Source organism: Periophthalmus magnuspinnatus, chromosome 7 (assembly GCF_009829125.3).
Source record: "Periophthalmus magnuspinnatus isolate fPerMag1 chromosome 7, fPerMag1.2.pri, whole genome shotgun sequence".
In the NCBI taxonomy this organism is placed as follows: Eukaryota; Metazoa; Chordata; class Actinopteri; order Gobiiformes; family Gobiidae; genus Periophthalmus; species Periophthalmus magnuspinnatus.
In genome coordinates, this window is record NC_047132.1 from 29,300,859 (window position 1) to 29,313,465 (window position 12,607).

General features: G+C 39.8%; 1 protein-coding gene across 1 annotated transcript in view; it reads left to right on the forward strand.

Moving 5' to 3' along the window:
- Positions 1-12,607, forward strand: part of cntn3a.1 (contactin 3a, tandem duplicate 1) — a 224,685-nt gene that overhangs the window by 160,413 nt on the left and 51,665 nt on the right. The gene's annotated exons all lie outside the window — the stretch shown is intronic.

Genomic DNA, 12,607 nt, shown 5'->3' on the forward strand with positions numbered 1-12,607 from the left:
AGTGAAGGGCGCCTGTCGCTAATAAACAACAACATTCAAAGGGAGTCCCACCATAACCAATTAGCACAATGGAAAACACGTTAATACTGTTGCATTCGCTGCCTGAGAACTCGGCTGTTCTCAAACGCGGCGGGCGGTCGTACACCTGGCAGTACGTGTGGGCTCCTTTGAAATGAGATTAATTGTTCGACTGGCTCAGCAGTTTCCCTCCACTCCCTCCGAGCGTTTGGGACATCCAATCTGACTAGCTCTGTCTCGGCTCTGAAATATTCCTCTCATTGGGTCATTTGAGGCCATCATCTATCTTATGTCATGTTTTAATTATTCAGGCTTTTCAAATTCGACACCTTAGCCTTGGTAACTTGAAATAACGGATGTGTTTTGAAAATAACTCAGAGTTTTATTGGCGTGAAATGTTTAGAGGGATCGGGATTGTGTCTGAAAGGTGTGGACCTCTTTGTTTTTTCATGCATTTTAATGTTAAACTGATGGAAATTTGAAGATACCAATAGTGACCCAGCAGTTTATTGTTGTTCCAATGCTCTTTTCTTCACTTTTATATTTCATTTTCATTTCCTGCCTGTCTATGGACATTCTGCACGCTTGCAAAAAACATGGCAGATTTGAACACTTTTCCTGCCCTTGTTCTGAAAACAAAGACACTTGGATTGCATCTCTTGGCACACTAAAAAGCATTTATCTTATCTCTCCAATGGTAAAGTCTATAGTGAAGGTGTATTTTTGCTTTTCAGATTCTATAATGTGATGATGTCGTGCTCTAAGATGAAGAAGAGACAGTTTTTATTATTGATTTCATTGGACTTTGCCATGAAATATCCAAAAAGTTAATTCATAAATGAACCTGATCATTCATTTTAGCTGCTTCTATCTGTATTAAATAATATTGGCCTGTAGAATGTAGTAATGTCATCTGAAAACTAGTGATAGACTTGAAAAACACAGTGGAGCTTCATCAATTACAGCTTGGTGACATGTTCCAGTGAGACAAAGTTCATTAAACAAGAAAAAATGTGAGAAAACGTTAATGTTGGATCACGGTGTCACTCTGAAGTGCTGTATGTTTGCAAGTTTTCTCCCCGATAAAACCCGCAATGTCGATGAAACGTTCTGCACCGACAAAGGTTTGAACTTTGAGAGAGTTTAAACGAGAGAGAAATGTGAGAAAATGTTAATGCCTGTGTGAGAAAAGTGTATAAAGTGTGTGGTGAGGGGTTTTACAGCAAAAAACATAGATAATAACTGTAAAAAAATAAAGCTGACTACTTTTGCGGGTTATTTTTAGAAATGATACCCCTGCGATAAATGAGGGACCACTGTAAATGGAATGAAAGGATCCAACAGTGTAATTAGGAGTACTCTGATCCAGCTTTTTGAGTTCTGATACCGATACTGTGGATTTAAGTATCTGTCAACCAACTGTTCAGCCACAAAAAACTGCATTTATTTCCTTAAAACAAAAATGAAAAGGATGAAACTGATCTAAATGCGTTCTGTCGTTGCTGGAGGTATAAATAGCATCTGCATAACAGTTTTGTGTAAATAGAAACTCAAATTTAACTACAACCAGTAAATAGTCCTAAACTGGATATCAACTCAATCGATATCTGGAAGCCGATATCTGATCTAGCTAATTTTTCAGTATCGGCGCTGATATCCGATACCAGTGTCCGTCCGGTGCATCACTAAGTATAATGTGGTCTAGAATTAGAAGTCTTATAAATCAATCCCATGTCAATTTTTGTGCTGTTTATCTTTATTTACAAAGACACTAGAACTGCATCTTCTGGCGCAATGAAAACGGTCAAGTCTAGTGAGGATGTATAGACTTTAAAAACACAATGGAGCTTCATGAGTTACAACCATAGACTGTCTATAGAAGCTAAACGCGGCTAGCAGTTATAGCGGTGAATTTTGAGCCGAGTTTCATATTTGGAATTCTGACCGCGAGTATCATAGCAACCTAAGAGCCAATCCGGAGCGAGGCTGTTGAAAGTTAACACGCCTTTCCACCCGCACAGCTGGTTTAGCACCGAACGGACGCTTAGCAACGCTGTCAATCAAACCTGTTGCTAACGCTAGCGGGAGTGACCATGGGGAAAGAAAGTGCCCGATTTGTCTGTTATTAATGTTCATATCTTGATTTACGAACACAGTAGAAACACCAGGATCATGTAGAGCGGGTTAATATGAACATTTAAAGAAGAAAATGATGAGGCTAAAGTGAATCGGAGCCAGAGTAGATAGATCCGGACGTGCACTGATGCCCACTTCCTATTTGTGACGCGGCGGCTAGCAGGTTAGCTATGTGCATCTATATAAACAACTATCTATGGTTACAACTTGGTGAACACTGAGACAAACTTAACACGCAGGGTTTACGAAAAGTGTGAATGCAACAAAACGATGCGTCAGTACAATTTGGTCTCAAACTAAAAATCTCACGTTGATTTTTGTGCTGATGACTTTCGGTTAAGCGCTGGAATTTATCACCAGTCCTCCAGTTCGTACAAGAACACACCCTCCCATAGATCAGACATCGCTATAAATGCTAGCGTTCTCATTTGTAGTTTAGTGCCTCAAGTGTGCAAGCTACAAACAAGGCGCTATAGGCTTATGCATTATTGCCTATAAAACTATTCCCCTGTTCCCGGCTTCTCTTCCTCTTTTTCTTTATATTAAAATGGCTGCCCGCGTTATAACAGCCGTGGCACAACACTAATCCTTCCCACTGGCTCTGCTAAAATACCCATAATTCCTTATAATCTTGCAGGGATAATGTTTTCAAGGATGGGGAACAGAGGAGGACGAATCAGCTAAGAACAAGGCTGGATCTGATTAGTTAATATAATGAAATCAGGGCTGTAGTCATATACCTTTATACTACGGGAATCTTTAACGTGATAGCTTCATCGTATGGGTTACCGTGCACTTACGACTGCGCAATGAGGCAAAAGCGCTTAAGATAATTGAATTTCACTGCTGACCACTGCCAGCAACTGTAAAATGGGTATAGGAAATGGCTCTCAGGCATATTACCTCACGATTGGACCACTGTGTTTAAGGTTGTTACGCTAGACATTAAATTACACAGCCTCATTGTGTTACGTCGACCCATCGAAGCTACAGTTCCATTTAGTGATAGCGCGCAGGTCAGCGAGGTGAGGTTGGCGTGGGTCAGCTCTGAAGAGGCTCACGTTTCAACAGAGAGACGTGGAGAACCTGGCAGCAGCTTGTTAGCAGCGCCACGTAATCAGCTGTGGATGAAGTGCTCAGTTTGGTTGCAAAGTAAACGTACACAGGTAAAAAGTTACACCAGTAAAAGTAAAAGTATCGCAGGAAAAAATCGACTAACGTATCTCATGGTTCACCTTTCGCGGCATCGCTGTTTCGTGGATTTGTTTAGTGCAATTTTTAACATTTTTTTTCCAGACAAATTTACATAAACGTTGGATCGCAGTGTGACTCTGAAGTGCTGTACGTTTGCAATTTGTTTTCTCCCCGACAAAACCCACAATGTCGGTGAAACGTTCTGCACCGACAAAGGCGCCTACGAAGGTTTGAACTTTGAGAGAGTTTAAACGAGAGAGAAATGTGAGAAAATGTTAACGCCTGTGTGAGAAAAGTGTATAAAGTGTGTGGTGAGGGGTTTTACAGCCGAAAACGTAGATAATAATTGTAAAAAATAAAGCTGACTACTTTTGCGGGATATTTTTGGAAACATAACCCCCGCGATAAACAAGGGACCACTGTAAATGAAATGAAAGGATGCAACAGTGTAATTAGGAGTACTCTGATCCAGCTTTTGAGTTCCGATACCGATACTGTGGATTTAAGTATCTATAGATCAACTGATACCGGTTCAGCAACTAAAAACTGCATTTATTTCCTTAAAACAAAAATGAAAAGGATAAAACTGATCTAAATATGTTACGTAGCTGCTTCATAAACCTCCATTAACAGAACAGTCAAATTCAACTATAACCAGTAAATAGTCTTATACATAAATGTGTATGTCCAAACTGGATATCAACTGAACCGATATCTGGAAGCCGATATCTGATCCAGCAAATTTTTCATTATTGGCGCGGATATCCGGTACCAGTGTCCGACCGGTGCATCACTGAGTATAATATGGTGTAAAAACAGTTGAAAACAAGTCTTATAAATCAATCATACGTTGATTTTTGTGCCGTTTATCTTTATTTACAAAGACACTAGAACTGCATCTTCTGGCGCAATGAAAACGGTCAAGTCTGAGAGAAGTGTATACGTGTATAAAGTAAAAAATAAAGCTGATACTTCATGGATTTCACCTATTGCGGGTTATTTTTAGAACGCGATAAACGAGGGACCACTGTGTTCTCTCATGTGCAAGTTTGGTTCTTGAACTGATGATGTAAAGCTGATATTGTTTAAATCATATTGTACGTTGTTGTACACTGCCCACCTCTGTACTTGTCCCAAAAAAGCCGGTCTGTAAAAGCTGCGGGTGGTCTAGAATGAGGCTTTACGGGTGCTCTTTGCGGGTGCTCTTGAGGAGGCTGCGATGGACTAGTGCGACTGAGATGTTTGTTACCGCTCGAGTGAACACTTTGCTGTACTAAGAACTGTTATTTACACTTTTATTTGCAGATGAATAAGTCAGAAAATGAAATAATCACTAAAAGTCACTCACAGATATGAGATTCAGTGCAATCGGCTTCAGTACAAGATTATTTGACTCTTTTTAAAGCGTAAATCTTCAATGTTTGCGTCACTGTCCTTGTCTAAAAAATGGACCATGATCCTGGAATAAAGATGAACTTAACTAAAATATGTAAGCACCTATTTAAAGATCTACTTTAAGAGTGAAAAGTAAAAGTGTTGTTCATTTGTTAAAGTGTAAATGTGGTGATATCGATTAAATAATGATTCATATTTTGGTCAACAGCAGCAATACAAATCTAGTTCTTACTTTTTCTCATGAATTTTGTGTATTTTTTGTTTGTTTGCTCAAAGACGAAGCTTTAGCTCGAAAACTTTAGTCAAGATTTTACTACAAACATGGTAAAAATAACCCCTCAAATCATATGAAAAGTACTTTTTACTTTTCAGTCCTTTTTAAAAATGAGGTGGAGTAGAAAGTACAGATACTGCTCTCAAACGTAGTGAAGCAAAAGTAATGTATCCACTGTAAAATGTGATTAAGTAAAGTACAGAATCCTATGAATTTACTTTACTACTTGTACTTCGTTACCTTCCATCGCTGCGTATACCGTAGATCTGATGTTTTGTTTTGTTCACAGCTGAATGTTGACAGGCAGGTTGCAGTTCAGCTGAATTATGCTGCGAGAGACAATAGTTAAAGAACGTATAAGTTTATCACCAAAGTTCTGAACTGAAATTAAAAAGTTGCTAAGGAAAAACACTTTACACCGATTTGAGACAATACTATTGCAATTATAGCTTAGACTGAAGAGTAGACAGATAATGGTGGAGTCTTTGTCCACTGATCCGAAGGTTGGCAGTTCAAATCCTGCTCTCGACATAAATATCATTCCTTGAGCGGACAAATCCACTGACCAAGTCCCACATTTGTCCTTGATGTAAAGTGCTTTGAGTGTCTTGAAGGTGGAAAAGCGTTCTATAAAAAAACATGACCATTTATCGTGGGTTTTACCTTTGGAAAAGAAGCCAAAAAGTGACCAAACGATGATGGTATAGTCACAGTTACAGACCGGTATAGAAAAACGTTTTTCTTTATACTTATATATCCCATGCTATAGTTTTCTAGCTGTCAAAACACAGCACAATGCCATGATTGGTCGAAAGCCATAGTCGCCCCAGGCAGCTTGAGAGTGGACAATAGAACAATCAGATCACCCTGCACCGACCCAATCTGCCCAATATCAGCGCTGCAAACAGCTCCAATAAAAATGCCACCAAAACAAAACGCTTTAGCCCACATGTGTCGTCTATAAAGCTGAATTAGATAAACATGCGTCGCTGTAATATACCGACTAAATTACGTGACCCTTTTTAGTGCTTAAGGTAATCTTTTTATATTTATAACGTGCGTTTTTCTGTTGCAGCACGGAGAGAAAAGAAGGCGAACTTTTAAGACACAGCTCACTTTAACAGCGGGCCAATAAGGTTGAGCTAAAGTGCCTGTTTACTATCTCACGCCGCCCGGGCTTTTATGTTGGCCACAAATTCGCCCGCTACCTTAATTGCTCCTGGGAAGCATTTAGGAGGAAGAAAGTCAAAGCATTTTCGTGAGATACTGCCGCCTACGTCTTTATCTCGCGCCATCCTTTTGTTGCGTTGCCAGATAGGAATCCTGACACACGCTGCTGCTCGGTTTAATGGCAACCCTTATCCGAGTGACATCTCATATCCATAACTCTTTATTATGGTCTATTGCAAAGGAAGCCCTCGGATCAAATGGGAGGATAGACTGTACCTCAGGCTCCTCGCACCCGCAGAATGGCCTAGCCGCTAATGTATTTTAATACTTCCAGCTTTTCAGACATACAGGTCATTTTTGATCATTTTGGGTGGTTTAAATCTGCCTTAGAGGGACCCTTTGGTGCAAACAGTTCAGATCCTCTCTCCCCCCCAAACTCATTATTCCCAATCATGTAGTTTAGAAGATAAGATAGGTGCTTTAAGTGCGGGGCTTACAACTGAAGGGATGTGTCAATGGGGCAATTAATTTCTGGGATCTCAAAGTGGTCAGGAAATTGCTCCACGGCCTTGTCTGATTGGCAATATTGAATAGATGGAAACTAATTTAATCGGAGTCTTTCTGACCTTCTGTATAAATGCCACAGAGATTTATTTGGACACAAGTGCACTCTGTCAATTGTTGCAGCCAGTTAACTGAACTTTGAAGTCCCTCTTTTCATCAAGTTGCTTTTAAATACGACCACAGAGATCGCAAAACGCTGTGGTAACCCTGCATGTATTATTTCAAAGGTTTTTATGAGCTTTTAATGTTTTCTTCTGGAACTATTGGCATTGCGTTTCATTATGTTTCTGCTCTTTGGCAAATCATTAAATGCAAAATATATCTCAAAATTGAAGGTGTTGTATTGACCTTATTTGGCCACGTCCAGTTTTGCCGTAAATGCAAATGCTTCGTGGTGGCACTTCCGGTTAAGCGGGAATTTCAGTCATTTCCGTGGAGAATTTGAGAAAAGTTTGACGCTAAAATCTGATATAAAGTAGGTTCATTTGTGTAAAACGTTCAGTGCACATGTGACCAACAAGTCAGCACTGCACCGGTTCTCTGGAGACTTTAAAACGCATCTGTAGCCCCAATAAAACGTATTCTCTGTCTAGATCGGCAGCTCCACGCAAAATAACACAACCCAAATGGTCAATGCTCCCCCATAGCTCGCCCAAAGATTTGTACCCCACTTTCATCACGCATCCAATCTCGACTAAAATGTTCAAAATGAGACTCTATATTCGCTTTTATAAACCACTACATTTAAACTTTTTTAAAACAGCAAAGCAAACATGGTAGGGGTTTGGGTGGTTGTTAAAAGGCTCTAAATGAACATGAGCACACACGCTGACGACCTTTGCCCTCCCTTCGCTCCTTCAACTAGAATCAGAATCAGAAGACGACTTTTAGTGCCATTGTCAGTGAACACAACTTCACAAACGAGGAACTTTCTTCGGTGATAAAGTGCAAAATAAAACACTGAATAATAATATAAAAACGTAGAAACATAGGCGTTATAAATACAAATATGGGCATGTGTAAAGTGAAAAAAGATATGCAAAAAATAAAAATAAAAACTGGACAAAAGCTTTATATTTACCCCATTTACTGCCTATGTGCTGGGGTCATTTATACCTTTTATTATGTGTTTAACAAGAATATTATCAGGAAAAGATCAGTTTAAATGTTTACTGAATAGGCCAGTGGTGCAATGCAATGAAGTAAAAGTAGTAAAGTAGTTTTTAGGTATCTGTACTTTCCTGCTTTTTACTTTTGAGAGCAGTATCTGTACTTTCTACCCCACTACATTTTTGAACAGGACTGAAAAGTTAAAGTATTTTTTATTATTGTCTGAGACCTGCTGAAACGGTTGAGGTTTTGTTTTTTTTGTTTTTTTTAAACATGTTCATACTTTCAGCGAACACAAATATAACAACCAATAAACAAATAAAAACAGCTGGAATAAAAAGATCAATTCGGTTGTTTCTGTTGAACAAAATTCAGCACAAATCTTTAACAAAATCACTACATTTGAAGTTTTATTTGGTTTTAAGACCCAAAAATCTGCACGAAAACTTGTACTTTTTACTCTTCAAGTACATTTTTAAAGGGATACTTAAATACTTTTACTTCAGTTAATTTTTACAATGTGATACTTGTACTTGAGTACTTTCTTTGCGCCGCTATGTGTACTTTTACTTAATATTGAGTACTTCCTCCACCACTGAACAGCAGACAAACCCGACTCTCAAATCAAATAGACAAATACTCTCGGTGGTCTACGTTTTAATTGTGCAGTTTTGTCAATTCACTTTTCAAGATAATTGTTTGGATTTTCTAATTTACCTCTAATGAAGTGAAATGAAACCAATGCTTATTTTGTCAACTAAACTCCAAGTAAACTCAAAGTAGATAATTTGAATGAGTACGCTGAAACTTTTGCTGACTAAAAGACGACTAGAGCCCTAACGAGACCACAACCCCAGATACAAAGAACAAGTCTGTGAACATGAACTGGAAGCAATGCAGTAACATTTTTACAATAAGAATCAAAAATACCGTAAATTTCAAGCTATAAGCTACAATTTTTTCCCACACTTGGAACCCTGTGGCTTCAGCTGCAGCTTTTTTTATGTACAAAATAGATTTTCTTTTTAAATTTAGCGGTGCGGCTTATATTCAGGTGTACTTTATAGTCCGAAATGTACAGTATACATTTGTTTTTCCTTAAAGGTCCCAAGATCTGTTATAATGTTGTTTCCTCATCACAAACAGACCTGGAGTTGTGTTTTGTTTCATTCACACATGTTTAACTCACGCGCATATTCAGGCTAAGTTCTTCTCTCAAACTGAAAACACTCTGTTCCACCTTGTGATGTCATCATGTGGTAATACAGGAAGTGCTCCACTGTGTTTTTAAACCCCACACACCTTCATTTTTTTAGAATCATTTGGATGATTTCAGTCCTGAAATTGCCAATCTCAACAAAACTACAGGCAAAAAAAAAATGTAGCTGGTAACATGAAAACTACCACTTCATGACATCACAAGGTGGAACAGAGCATTTTGAGCTTTAGAGATGTAGACAGACTAATAACTAATTACTTAAACAAAACACAACTCCAGGTATGTTTTAATGAGGGAACAACATTATAAACATGCTATAAACAGTTTATTTTGCATAATATAGGACCTTTAAAGTGGCTGCATCGTTAAACAAAATTTGTAAGAGCGCTGTTAGCATGCTAGTTGTTCTTGTTAGCATTACCGTGATGGCAAAAGTGCTTAAAGCTCATCACAGTGAGTAAATAGAATACTAAGAATGCATAAGGTAAATGAGGAGTGAGCTCTGTTTTTTTTTTTTTTTACCTACAAACTAAAATTAGAAACACAATTATTTGACCACATCCAGACCAAGACAGCGTTAAAAAGGGGTCGAACTTAACACACTGACTGAAGCACGTTTCTCTGATCATAAATCCTACATCAGGCCTGGTCTAAAACTGCACATAAAAAATGTATGTGCACAAAATTTGTCTTTCCCCAGCACAGTCTGCATCTAAGTGCACCGTTAGCAAGTTGTTTTTAGCATTACTGTTATTGGAAAAGTGCTTAAAACTCATCAGGGTTGTGACAAAGTGGGTTTATTTGTTCATTTCCAATCATTTTTCAATATACAACTATATTTATTTAATCGTTCAGTTAGTCTACTTTTTAATTTAATCACCACACATCTGTTATTTTAAAGATATTTGGTTAAACGTATTCAACGCGTCGACTCTTATTTGACTCTCCACATGGTCCAGACAAAGAGGGGGCGTGGTCAATGTCGGCCATTTTTAAAAGCTTGGGTGTGGTTGTGGGCCGGACCGTGTGGGGAACTGGGTTAAGTTTTTTTCTTTTTTGTTTCAATGTTTAAGTGTTTAGTTTATTTTTCACCACTTAAGGGATAAAGTTAAAGGGATTTAGACCCTCATAAGTCCACAGTGTACGACAAGATCCTGCTAAAGTTGCACCTGCCGCACCTGAGAAGTAAACGGTGTTGACCTGGGGGAGGAGCTTCTGGTTTGAGAGGGTAAATAAACCGAGAAAGTCAGCTTTTTACGGGAGGAATCGGGAAGTGTACATGTGGGTTTGTCCATCGTTTCTTCATTTCTGTTGCGTTTGTGTTCGTTGAGCGCTGTTAATTGTTGTAAATATGCATTATTTTGCCACGGTTTACCGCGGAGAGCTGTAATAAACTGAATTTTCGTGAGTCTGCCTCCTACTTTGACCCCACAATGATGAATAATTAGCATGCTAACAATGGATAAGGTGAGTGAAGAGCTAATTCTGTTTTTAACCTGAAATTATCAATCAAAACCGGACCAAAACTGCGTTAAAATGAGTGGTCAAACTTGAACTGACTGAAGCACGTCTCTCTGATCATAAATCCTACATCAGTCCTGGTCTAAAACTACCCATAAAAAATGTATGTGCGCTCAGCAGGTGTAATGGCTGTTGCTTGTTTGTAATCGTGCGGATAACCTGGGACAAGCGAACGACTCTGTGTACGAGCCGCAGACGTGGGCCGGGCTCTGGGGGATTCCCTGTTAACAGTGTGATATTTTGTGGATTCCCGGTGGGATTTGAGCTCGGCGTCTGGCTCCTCGGGAGATCAGACACTTTACAAAAAGCTGGTGACAAATGCGGCTAAATACACAAGTGAGGAGGACTGGCTTCTCCTGGGACCCATGTATTTTGTAGTAATAGTCAAGAGCTTCTATTGATCGTTCATTAACAGGTCAGAATGGTGAATGGTGCAATAAGGAAAACACATTGATGAAGTGAATATATGAGACAATAACGTCAAGTGTAAGGACGTTACGATCGTATAGGCAATCTTCTGTCTCTGTGCTTACATTAGTGCTTTAGGGCCCAGAGGAAACGCTTTAGGCAAAAGTAAGATGGAGCATAACTCTCTTTCCTTTTTAGTGGTTGCAACAGCGTTAAAGTGGTGATCTGTGTTTTAAAGGGCTCATATTACGCCATTTTCTGATCTATGTTTTATTATAATGTTGTTTCCTCATCACAAACATGTCTGGAGTTGTGTTTTGCTTCATTCACACAAACCCTGCATATTCAGGTTGAGTTCTTCTCTCAAACTGAAAACACACGTGGTAATACAGGAAGTGCTCCACTGCGTTTTAAACTTTATACATCTTCACTAGAATCATTTGGATCATTTCAGACCTGGAACTGCGAATCTCTATTGGACTAAAGGTAAAAGGTAGATGTTAATTTGCAAACTACTGCTTCATGATATCACAAGGCTCTTCTCCGCTCTCCTCGCAGCTCCCCTCGCGGCTCCTCTCCTCTCCGCTGTCCTCACACGGCTCCTCGCAGCTCCCCTCGCAGCTCCTCCCCTTACTGCTTCCCCCCTCGTGGCTTCTCTCACAGCTCCTCTCCGCTCTCCTCTCAGTTGTCCTCTCGCTGCTCCTCTCCTTGCCGCTCTCTCACGTCTCCTCTTGTCTCTGTTCTCTTCACACGGCTCCTCTCTGCTCTCCTTTCACGGCTCCTCTCCTCTCTGCTGTCCTCTCTCAGCTCCTCTATGCTCTCCTTACACGGCTCCTCTCACAGCTTCTCTCCTCTCTGCTCTCCTCTCATGGCTCTTCTCCTCTCACGGCTCCTCTCCTCTCTGCTGTCCTCTCACGGCTCCTCTATGCTCTCCTCTCACAGCTCCTCTCCTCTCACAGCTCCTCTTCTCTCCGCTCTCCTCTCATGGCTCCTCTCACCGCTCCTCTCCTCTCTGCTCTCCTCTCACAGCTCCTCTCCTCTCACAGCTCCTCTCTGCTCTCCTCTCACAGCTCCTCTCCTCTCACAGCTCCTCTCTGCTCTCCTCTCACAGCTCCTCTCCTCTCACAGTTCTTCTCCTCTCACAGCTCCTCTCCTCTCTCCTCTCCTCTCACAGCTCCTCTCCTCTCTGAGACGGAGCATTTTAAGCTTTGGAGATACAGACTGATAATAAAGTGTGACTCAAACATGTGAATGAAACAAAACACAACTCCAGGTGTGTTTTTAATGAGGTAACAACATTATCACACGTCTTGAAGCTCACAAGGGTCAGTTTAGGACAATATAGGACTTTTAATTCATCGATAATCCTGGGACCATCTCCTTGGGTGGGGCTCTTCTGGGTAAACTTTCATATTCTCTGGATACTGCACAAAGTTTTACTGCAAAGTTAATGTGTGAAATTATGGTAATTATTTAGTTTTATTTATTATATACTTATTCTCTTATCCTAAAGAGCTTTCATGCTATTACAACTTACAAACAAAACACACTGACCTACAAAGAACAGTTCCAGGCAGGTGCAAAACAAAAAATTATCT